The following is a 9,902-nucleotide window of genomic DNA, read 5'->3' as shown; positions in this document are numbered from 1 at the left end:
TTTGGCATCTCTCGAGTTGTCTCAGAACCCGACATGGAGCATAAGGCTGGATGCTCTTAAGTCCCATCAAAAGAAAATGTGACCTAGCTGCTGGCATGTATATGATTTCTTCAATAGGCAACCATCCCAACGTCCACTGTATCTGACTGTCCGTGAGAGTACGAAAGTATGATATCCACACTGTTACTCCTTCAGGCAGACTAACCCCGTCAATCCTTGTGTAAAACTCTCCTATACAGGTTTTGTCAGACGAACCATAAATCAAGAGACGGGAACGGTGGCATAGATGCTCAATCATCCACATTTGTAGCAACAAGTTACACCCCTCAAAAAAGTTGCCTCCGGCTTTGCAGGCAGTGAGATCTCGGAAAATGTCTGACACGATCACAGGCGCAAGAGTGTTTTCATCTTGAGTAAGCAAGGTACTGACAACCCCGGCTACTTTTATATCAATATTCTCGTCTTTCCTTGGGAACACCAAGAGGCCCAAAAAGGTTATCATGAAAGCCACCCGTCTGTGCTCATCCCATTTTTGACGGTTATTTTTACTGCATAGCTTGATGTCCGTCTTGTTAAACCCTCCCACGTGGTCGTACCTGTCGTATATGAAGCGCAGAGTGCAGAAGCCTTTTGCTAAATCTGGATAATGGACTATCCTAGGTATCTTCAATGAATCTAAAAATTGATGCACCGTGATGGCTCTTGGAGCAACTAGATATTTTTCTCTTAACGAAACCTCAGCATTTCCGATGTACCCGGCTATTTCCTCCAGAGTTGGGGTGAGCTCAAAATCTGAGAAGTGGAAGACATTGTGCGCCGAGTCCCAGCAGGTGACCAACGCTCTTATAATATCACCCCGAGGCTTGATTTCCAATAAACCCGTAAGACCTTTCAGATATTTCTTGACTTCATCTTGTCCTTCTTTGCCTAAATCGTTCTACCACAACCGCAACTCGAAAGGGATTTTAGTCATTATTGAGAAAGGTTCGTTTTGCATCGTGCTCATCCTGCACATTTATTAAAGTGATTTAAGCAAAAACAAAACTTTTATTTGACTCAAAACAAAATCAACTATTTCCTTTTCCAAATTTAAAATGAAAGACTCGGTTTTCGAACACGGCCTTTCAGCACTCTCAAGGACGAAGATTTTAAGGCTGTGAGAGTCAACCGGTCAAAAATCAAAATTGACCACAAATGGCCGTCTTTGCAAAGTCAACCTTCCGGCATCCCTTTCGGGAACGTTCGGCTGTTTTTGACGAAAATGGCATCACCCGACTTATTCATGCCAAAATTTAAACTTAAATATTTTTGGCTATTTTTGCAAAGGGGAGGTTGGACCCAATGAGGGTTGCCTACGTATCTCACACCCTGTGAGAATCAAACCGGCGTAGTTCGGGCAAAGAAACTAACTATATTTTTGAAAACAAGGATCTTTCTTTTCATTTTCCATGGCAAGACAAACTATTTTTCCTTTTCTATTTTTGAAAACAAGACAAAATAATGACTTTCCTCTTCTTTTTCATTTTCAACAAACAATAAACAGCCTATTTTTTCCAACCTAAAACAAAGACTCTTTTTCTTTTCTTTTTCAACAAACAACTTTCCAAAAATAAAAGTCTTTTTTTCTATTTTTCCTTTGCTTTTTGGTAAACTATTAGAAATAAAACATTTTCCTTTTTCCATTTTCTCAAAATTTCGGCAGAGTTTCGACAGTATTTGGTCATTGGTTTTTCTAAAATAATCAATTAGCCCCCTAACTGTTATTCCTCTCTTTTTCTCTTTTCCTCTTTTCCCCGATTTTCCAACATTCCCGAGATTCAAAAACCGGTCAACATGCTGGTTCGAAACAAATATATGTACAGAACAAGTAGGATGCATCAGGATGGTCTATTCATTTCAGGTTGCTAGCCCTATACGGACCCAACCCCTGTGTTGAGTCCCCTAAGTCAAATGTAGCATGATGCAATTAAGCGCTCCTACTAGGGATCTGGCATGAAGTCAAATTATTCTAGGTTCAAAACCTGGGTATGTGTTCTAAACAGTGCACTCGAGCGGACAACTCGAGTCGAGGAGGGGGCAGCGTACAGGGGACCCGCGCGATCGTCTGGCTTTGCAACTTATCCGAGCCTTTTTTTCTTATTTCAGGGTATGACACATACAGAATAGGGAGTCTCAACCAGTAAGCACATCCCCAGAGGTGAAGAGAGAAGGGTGTCAGCACAGTTTATATACAGTTCAAATGATATCAAAGCGGTAACATTTAGCATATTCAGCACAAAACATGTAGGAAAATCAGATATAACCAAATACAACAATTTATCTAAGCTCGAATTCTGAACCCTGAACCATAGATTCTGGGTTCGATCCCCAGCAGAGTCGCCAGAGCTGTCACACCTCCTTTTTCACCTACACTCGCAAAGGCGTAAAGGAGTTTTTCCACTTAAAGGACAATCGGAACAGGATTTAATTATTAATTATTCAGAGTCGCCACTTGGGAGATTGATGGTGTCCCAAGTCACCGGTTGAATCCCGAACTGGGGAAAATATGACTATGTATTACAGTCTGCGAACCAGAAATCCGGATAAGGAATTCTGTTAACCTGGGAGAAGGTGTTAGGCATTCCCGGGTTCCGTGGTTCTAGCACGGTCGCTTAACTGTTGTATTTGATTTTATCTGATTTAATACATGTGTGCCTTTTATTCACAAACCGCTTTTATTATTATTTTAAAAGAATTGCAACATCGCGAAATGCGTCTTGAACCACGTCGCAATCAATGCACCCGTGGTTGTTAACACAGTTGACTCCGTTGAGATTTGGATTTGGGTCGCATCAATGCGCACCCGAGTTTAGGAAAGTAATTTAATTAAATCACGTCTACAGAGTCTAAGGCATTATTATTTAGGGAAAAGCCGTGAAATTAGCTAAACGGCCATCCCGAATTCTAAGTATTCTTACATAGCATTTATCGAGGGCCCCGCAATTTGCATTTTTACTCGGCGAGGCTCGTCTCATCATTTTTATTTAAAGGCCCAATCCTAAGTCAATCTATAATTTTCTATTGTTATTTGCCTCTAAAACAAAGAAGAAGATCCTAATTAGTTTTTCATTATTTAAGAATTAGAAGACCTGGGTCTATTGAACTCATACGAAATCAAATTTTATTCGCTTTAGGTTCTGAATGCAGTCCGTATAAATAGACCCTTATCTAAGTGTGTACAAAGAGCAAACGAACTATAGATCTGGGCCCAGGTCCAAATGAACATGCAGTCAGAGCTAGACCCGGGCCGTTTGTGACAGTACAGAAGCCCAAAATGTCCAAAGCGGACCACTGACCTCAGCTTCAATTCTAGTTGAACGCAGAATCACTGAACAACTTCAAGTTATTTAACGTGCACTCAACAAATTATGAGAAGGGAGAATCATGTTTATCTACTCAAACTAAGGAACAATTGATCGTTTGAATCTCATATTAAAATTCAGCTTACTCCACCTATTTAACTAATGGTGATTCCTAATGAGGGATCGAGTTTTGGACTAAACAGCTCAATTATTTGATTCTACTAACATCCACGAGCCGATTCAAAGCAGTCTTATTAATAAGGCATGTCCAATTCGATTAACTACTGCTATGAACTATTAATCCAGAATTACCAACACGTATCCTATAACAATGAATTCCGGGCCATTAAACTTAAAGTGGCCGTCATACTGATTCCAAAATCAACTATATCCTAGAAAAACAATTTAGTGGAATATATATGAAAGCAAACTGAGATTCCATTAATCAACACAAGTTAAATCAGATTGTTAGCTATAGAACTCTTATGCTTCCAGGAATACACTTCTAATTAGTTTAACTAAATTAGATTGATGTTCTAAATTCTAGAATCTATTATAACAGTCCACAAGTTAAAACAAACAGTCCATTGGAGTTCAGAATACTTAATTACAATGGACAAATATACGCATCATAAGCAAATTATCCATATATGTAACAGAAGTTTTTCACTATAATTTCGCAGCAGGAGACTTGCTTCATTTCTATTTCACATTCGATACGAGATGCTACATCAAAGTCTCGAAGTGTACCTGGTTTTTGAAATAAAACAAAATGAGCAAGTAATCAGCAGCAGCAAACAGACTCAGAAAATAGAATCAGCAACCCAGGAGGATTTCAAAATCCAATAGTCGATAAACCAACACAGCAAATCCAGGAAGTATCCAAAACCAAACCAGAAGAGTAAACTTTGAACCTTCAACAAACTGACACGAAATTCAGCTAATGGACCTCTGAACCTCAGCAACTTAGGAATTGAGCTAGAGGAAGGTAAATCAGTAGCCTAAATTGAAATCCTAATGCTTACTGGAATAGTAATCTGTTTTTTTTTTTTGAGAGTTTTCTATTGTTTTTTTTTTGTTTTCCTTTTTGAATTTCACTCTTCAGATCTGAAGAGATCAGAGAATATTGTTTTTGGGGGAAATTTGAGGCTCCAAAAAGCTTCTTAATTAAGGCATTGGTGATGCCTTTTTATAGGCAAAGATAAGGGTAGCCCTCAATGTTCTATTTACAAATCAGTCCCTTAATTATTTTCAACCTAGTCCCTTAATTCTTTTACTTACTCAGCAAGCTAACACACATGTTTATTGATATTCCACTATGACCCCAACCTAGAAGCTTCTAGGGGGTACTAGATCACATGCCAAAGAAGCCTTACCCTGATAATACCCTAATTGCCCCTGTGATTAAGCGATTATCTGACCACATTTAACTGACCAAGCTAAATTACCAAATCAGGATTAACAAACGTAAACTATCAAAGCACAAAATCAAACAGCATGCAAAACAAAAAATTAAACTAACTGAGTTCCTAGCTTCATTCAAACAAAATTACTAAACTAATTGGCGAACTTAAATTAATCAACAAATTAAAGCTAAACCAAAAGCAGATAGAGGACGACTGAAAACAGAATTAAAAGAGTTTATTGATTTTCAGATTACCATTTATTATTAACAAAATAAAACTAGAATATTACCAAAAGGAAAAAGAAAAGGGAAAATAAGAGCGGGGAACTTACTGGCCATTTCAGATTTACAAATCGACCAATTCCAAAAGGATTTGAACGTCGTCGACCTTGAATTCATCACGAGGGAACCCCAGGGACCATATGGTATCGATTTGGTAGGGGTTGGAGCAATTAGGGTTTTGGCCAGACTTTGATTGAATATTCAAAACAAACGGGGAACATTCGAAGTGAAATGGGCATGGATTCGTGAAGTAGGGAGGAAGGTGAACACCTGGTGTGAATTTGATGTCATTTAAACGAGGTGGTGTTATGGCCGGAAATGTTTCGATCGGAGATTCAAACCGATTGGATGGGATTCGAGAAAAACTAATATGGCGGTTGGAAAGAGGAGAGAAAAATGGTTCTAGGGGGTAATTTTGGATGTGAAAGGGGCATCGCCGCCGGCGGCGATGATTTCTGGCCGGCTTTACGGGATTTGGTTTAGGGTATGATAAAGGAGATGAAATGGGGGGGAAGGGATTCGGACAATTATATATCAAACGACCCAAGCTTCTCGACCGTTGGATTGATTAACCTCGACGGTCCAGATTAACTGGAAACGAAACGATGTCGTTTCGAGGGCAAGAGGGGCGGACAAAGTAGAGGGACGGGTTTGGGCCGGTTTTTGGGGTGTGTTTGGTTTTGTTTTCTTTTTCTTTTGGGCTGGGTGAATTTAATTGAAATGGCTCTATTGTGAGCAGCCCTCTTTTATTTATTCACCTTTTTTCTTTTTAAATCTTTTACTCATTTTTCATTTTGTATTTTTGTTTTATTTTATAAGGATGCACAATTAAAAATAAAAATCCTAATAGATGTCAAAGATAAATTAATTAAATTCTAAAATTATTTAAAACCTATTTCACGGCAAATTCACAATTAAAACGATTAGAATGCAAAATGGACTATTTTTGTGATTTTTATATTTTGTACCAAAACAAATCAACCCCTACTTAATCCTAAAATATGAACTTATTTCCTAAATGCATATTTTTGTATTTTTATATGAATTAACATGCACAAATAAAATGCAAACAACTATCAGAAAGTGACACCAAAATTCACAAAAATTGTAAAATAAAGAAATTATTTTGTTTGAATTTTTTGGGAATAACTAGCTTAGGGAAAAAATCACGTGCTCACATAAAGAAACGCACCTAAAGAAAATACGAAGGTTCGAATTTAGAAGCAACACTTGTGAGGGCCATGGATAATTTAATTGATGGCACACCTCAAATTTTCTATAAGAGCTAACTAGTTTTATGAGGGCCATGGACTTAGGGGTTTTATGGAACACCTCAATTTTTAAAAGGCTTGATTAATTATAGTAACCAATTTTTATTTAAAATAGATAACTAAACGTGCTAGGCTTCTAGTTATTTTTTTTGATAAAGAAGTTTGGGGTCGGCAGTAGCCCATTTGATCATCCAGCAAAGGATTTATCCATCCTTGTAACTGCAATGGGCTCGAAATTTGGTCCAAAGAGAAAGTGAACTAAATTCTAAGGCCTGGATAGGCCTGTTTCTCACCAAGAACCTGCTCATATTGAGCTCGAATTAGGCGGGCCCAGTTACTATACGGGCTAGGCCTATCCACCTCTAACATTAACAGCGCTTGCATATTTACAACAACTAAATCTCAGTTTTTCTTCTAAGTGAAACAAGTATTCAAAAATCAAACACAATTCTAATTTCTACATAAATGACAATAAAAAGCAGATATTCATTTTATAACTTACGATAAAAGATTATTTTTACAATTGCATTCATATTTTTTCGGGCTTGGTGTCCAGGTTTAACGACCTAAACCCAGATTAATTTTACTTTGGCCTCAGACAACCCACATTAAACAAAGAACGACCCTATCATCTTTATAGAGTGGGCTCAAAATCTGGCCCATTTGCATCACTATCATTATAACCACAATATAATCTAACTCCTAACATAGCTACTTTGAATCCCAGCATATGAATTTAAAGACCTAGTTAGTTACAATATTCCAAAACAAACATTTTTCCCCAAAAAGTAAATAATTTACATTAGGACTTAATACTTAAACTAACTATATTTGAAGCTAAAGCTATTACAAATTCCATCTCATGAAGGATCCTAGCTTATTTTGAACATGATTTATTCACAGCAGCCTGATTCCATTTCCAAGCTTTTGAACCTGCTGATTTGGCCAATTAATAGCCAAATCCGCAGGTATCAGCTTACAATCAAACAGATAAAAAGATAAACAAAAGGATTTAGATAAAGGGGAAGTTGTATATTCAAACAAAGGTAAGAAAGCTGACTTCAAAACCTCACAATCAGTCTTAATGGTTAACTGAAACTCATAAGGCATTCAGATATAGATTAGCTTGTTCATGTTTAAGGTCTAAACTTACATATTCAAGGTTTAACTACATTCATGTCATTGTAGGCTAAACACTATCATAAAAGAGACATTCATTTGCACAAATATCATTTATACAATTGATCTCATATTTCCTTAACAACAACATTACATGAAAAAGGATGAAGTTCAGTACCTTGCACAACAGCAACTAAAAGGTGCAGAAAACTGGTTAAAACTTTAAACAAAGATGGAGCAGCAGTAGGACAGGAGCAACAGCAACCCAAAACCCCAAAATTCCAGACCCAAGACCAGCTACTTGAACTCAGAAATGACCAACTAAATAACCCACAGAAACTCTCTATTTCAAGCCATTTTCAATTTGTGAAGAATCAGAAAAATGAGAAGTTCTGAAGTTTTCAAGATTTCTGGAATTTGATTTTTTTTCAGAAAGAAATTAGAGCTTTTTGTGTAGAGAAAATAAGGTTGAATCTACGTGTAATCTCTATGTGAGAGTAAGGGAAGGTTCTCTTTATATAGAGTGCCCAAAGAATGGCATTTATAAAAGAATATTCTGACCTAATTCTTTTACTGGAGAATAGTACAATATTTCTGCACAACTGTTCGCCCTTTTTCCTTATCCAAAACCAGTATTTTCTAAGGATAAGGACAGTTGTGTTGTGTTCTAGAACTTTCCTAATTCTACCTAATGTTAAACCACAAGTTTACCCTTTAGGTTACTGCTTATTTAAGATTTATCACAAATTTTTAAGTTCAGTTAAGTCCCTAAAGTTTCTATCTGTGAGCAAATTAGAACAAACAAGGACAAACTGAAAAGGGTCGAAAATTTGGATCAAAATGCCTAAGCAGGTTGAATGGGTGCAGTCTAAACTTAATAGGAGGAAGTGCTTTATTGATTAAAGCTGAACTAGAACTGAAACTAATCAATAATGCATTTAAACAGTAATCCAAAAATAAAAAATGCAACTACAAAGGAAACAACTAGAATTCAGACTCTATCAATTTGTAGAACTTAAACAACTGAAACAATAAAAACCTAAACACTCATTAAACTGACTGTGAACAAAAGAAGATGAAATCATGGGAAAACAGAGTAAGTAACAAATTAAACTAAAAACGAAACCTAAACTAACATGATTAGTTCCTAATGACCAAATGCAAAATAAGAAATCTAGGACATGCAATTATAGACAAAACAAAACACAAAGAAAAATCAAGCAAAGGAAAGGAAAAAGAGATGACTAAAAGAAAACAGAAGAAAGAGAATAGAAACACAACCTAGAAAATTACCTATATTGGAACAAATTGGAACTAGAGGAATTTGTTGGAGCTCGGACTAATTAAGGCCAGCTTGAAAAAAATAGGTCAAATCCACATGAATCAACTGCTCTCATCAAAAGCAGTTGATTCATGTAGCATTGAACGATTAAAATCCCGGAGTTGACTCTTTAGGGTTCCAGAATCCAAGATTCGAAATTTGATCAAATTGGGGCCGATTTGGAGGGGGCTAATGGTAGCTTAGGGTTTAGAGAGGGGCAGGGATAATAAGGTGTTAATTTGGGGCGGTTTGGTATAGTTACGTTTTTTGGTCCTGACTTTGATCTAAGATTCGAGCAAATCTGAAGGGATTCGAGGGAAGCTAGTTGGAGATTGGGAATGAGGAGGTGAAGGGGGGTTCAGGGTGTAAATTTGGAGAGATTTAGGATACCGAAACCGCCGTGAGGCGATTTTCGATGGGCGGTTTGTGGTGGAGGCAGCGATGGAATACGAGGGCGGATAGGGTTCCTTGAGAGAGAGATGAGGATGAAGACTGAAGGGGTTAGACGGGGGGTCTCTCTTGAGACAGTTTTATTTTAATGAACCCTCAGTTCCGAGCCGTTAGATGATCAAAATCCAACGGCTGAGAATAGGTTGTTACGAAACGGGGTCGTTTGGTTTGGGAGTGGGTTGGACCGGGTAAAGTTGGGTTTGGGACTGGATCTGGGTAAGGTTTGGGAACGGATTTGGTATTAAAACTGCCCAATCACTTAATTTAAATCCCCATTACAAATAAATCCTTATTTCCTTTTCTTTTGTTTTCTTTTTCTCTTTTTTTTTTAATTAAAAAATCCTACAAAAATTAAAATCCTAAATTATATAAATTTCCCAATTAAAACAATTACTTAATCACAATAATTATAAAATCTACTTAATCTTAAATTAAAAAAAATCAATAACCTAAAAATATAAGTGTAAAAATGAAACATTTTTTATGATTTTCAATTTTTATAAAACAAATAATTAATGATTAATCCAAAAAATGTAAAAACAAATCCTAAATGCAATGCATGATATTCTTTTGGTATTTTTCATGATTTAATAAAATTAAACATGCACAAAAATGCAAACAATTTAACAAAATTCTACAAAAAATTCCTAAAATGGCAAATAATTAACAAAAAATTCTATTTTCTTGGGATTTTATAGGAGTATTTCATATAG

This window comes from Nicotiana sylvestris, chromosome 6 (assembly GCF_000393655.2).
Source record: "Nicotiana sylvestris chromosome 6, ASM39365v2, whole genome shotgun sequence".
NCBI lineage: Eukaryota > Viridiplantae > Streptophyta > Magnoliopsida > Solanales > Solanaceae > Nicotiana > Nicotiana sylvestris.
Note: the sequence above shows the minus strand (reverse complement) of the source record.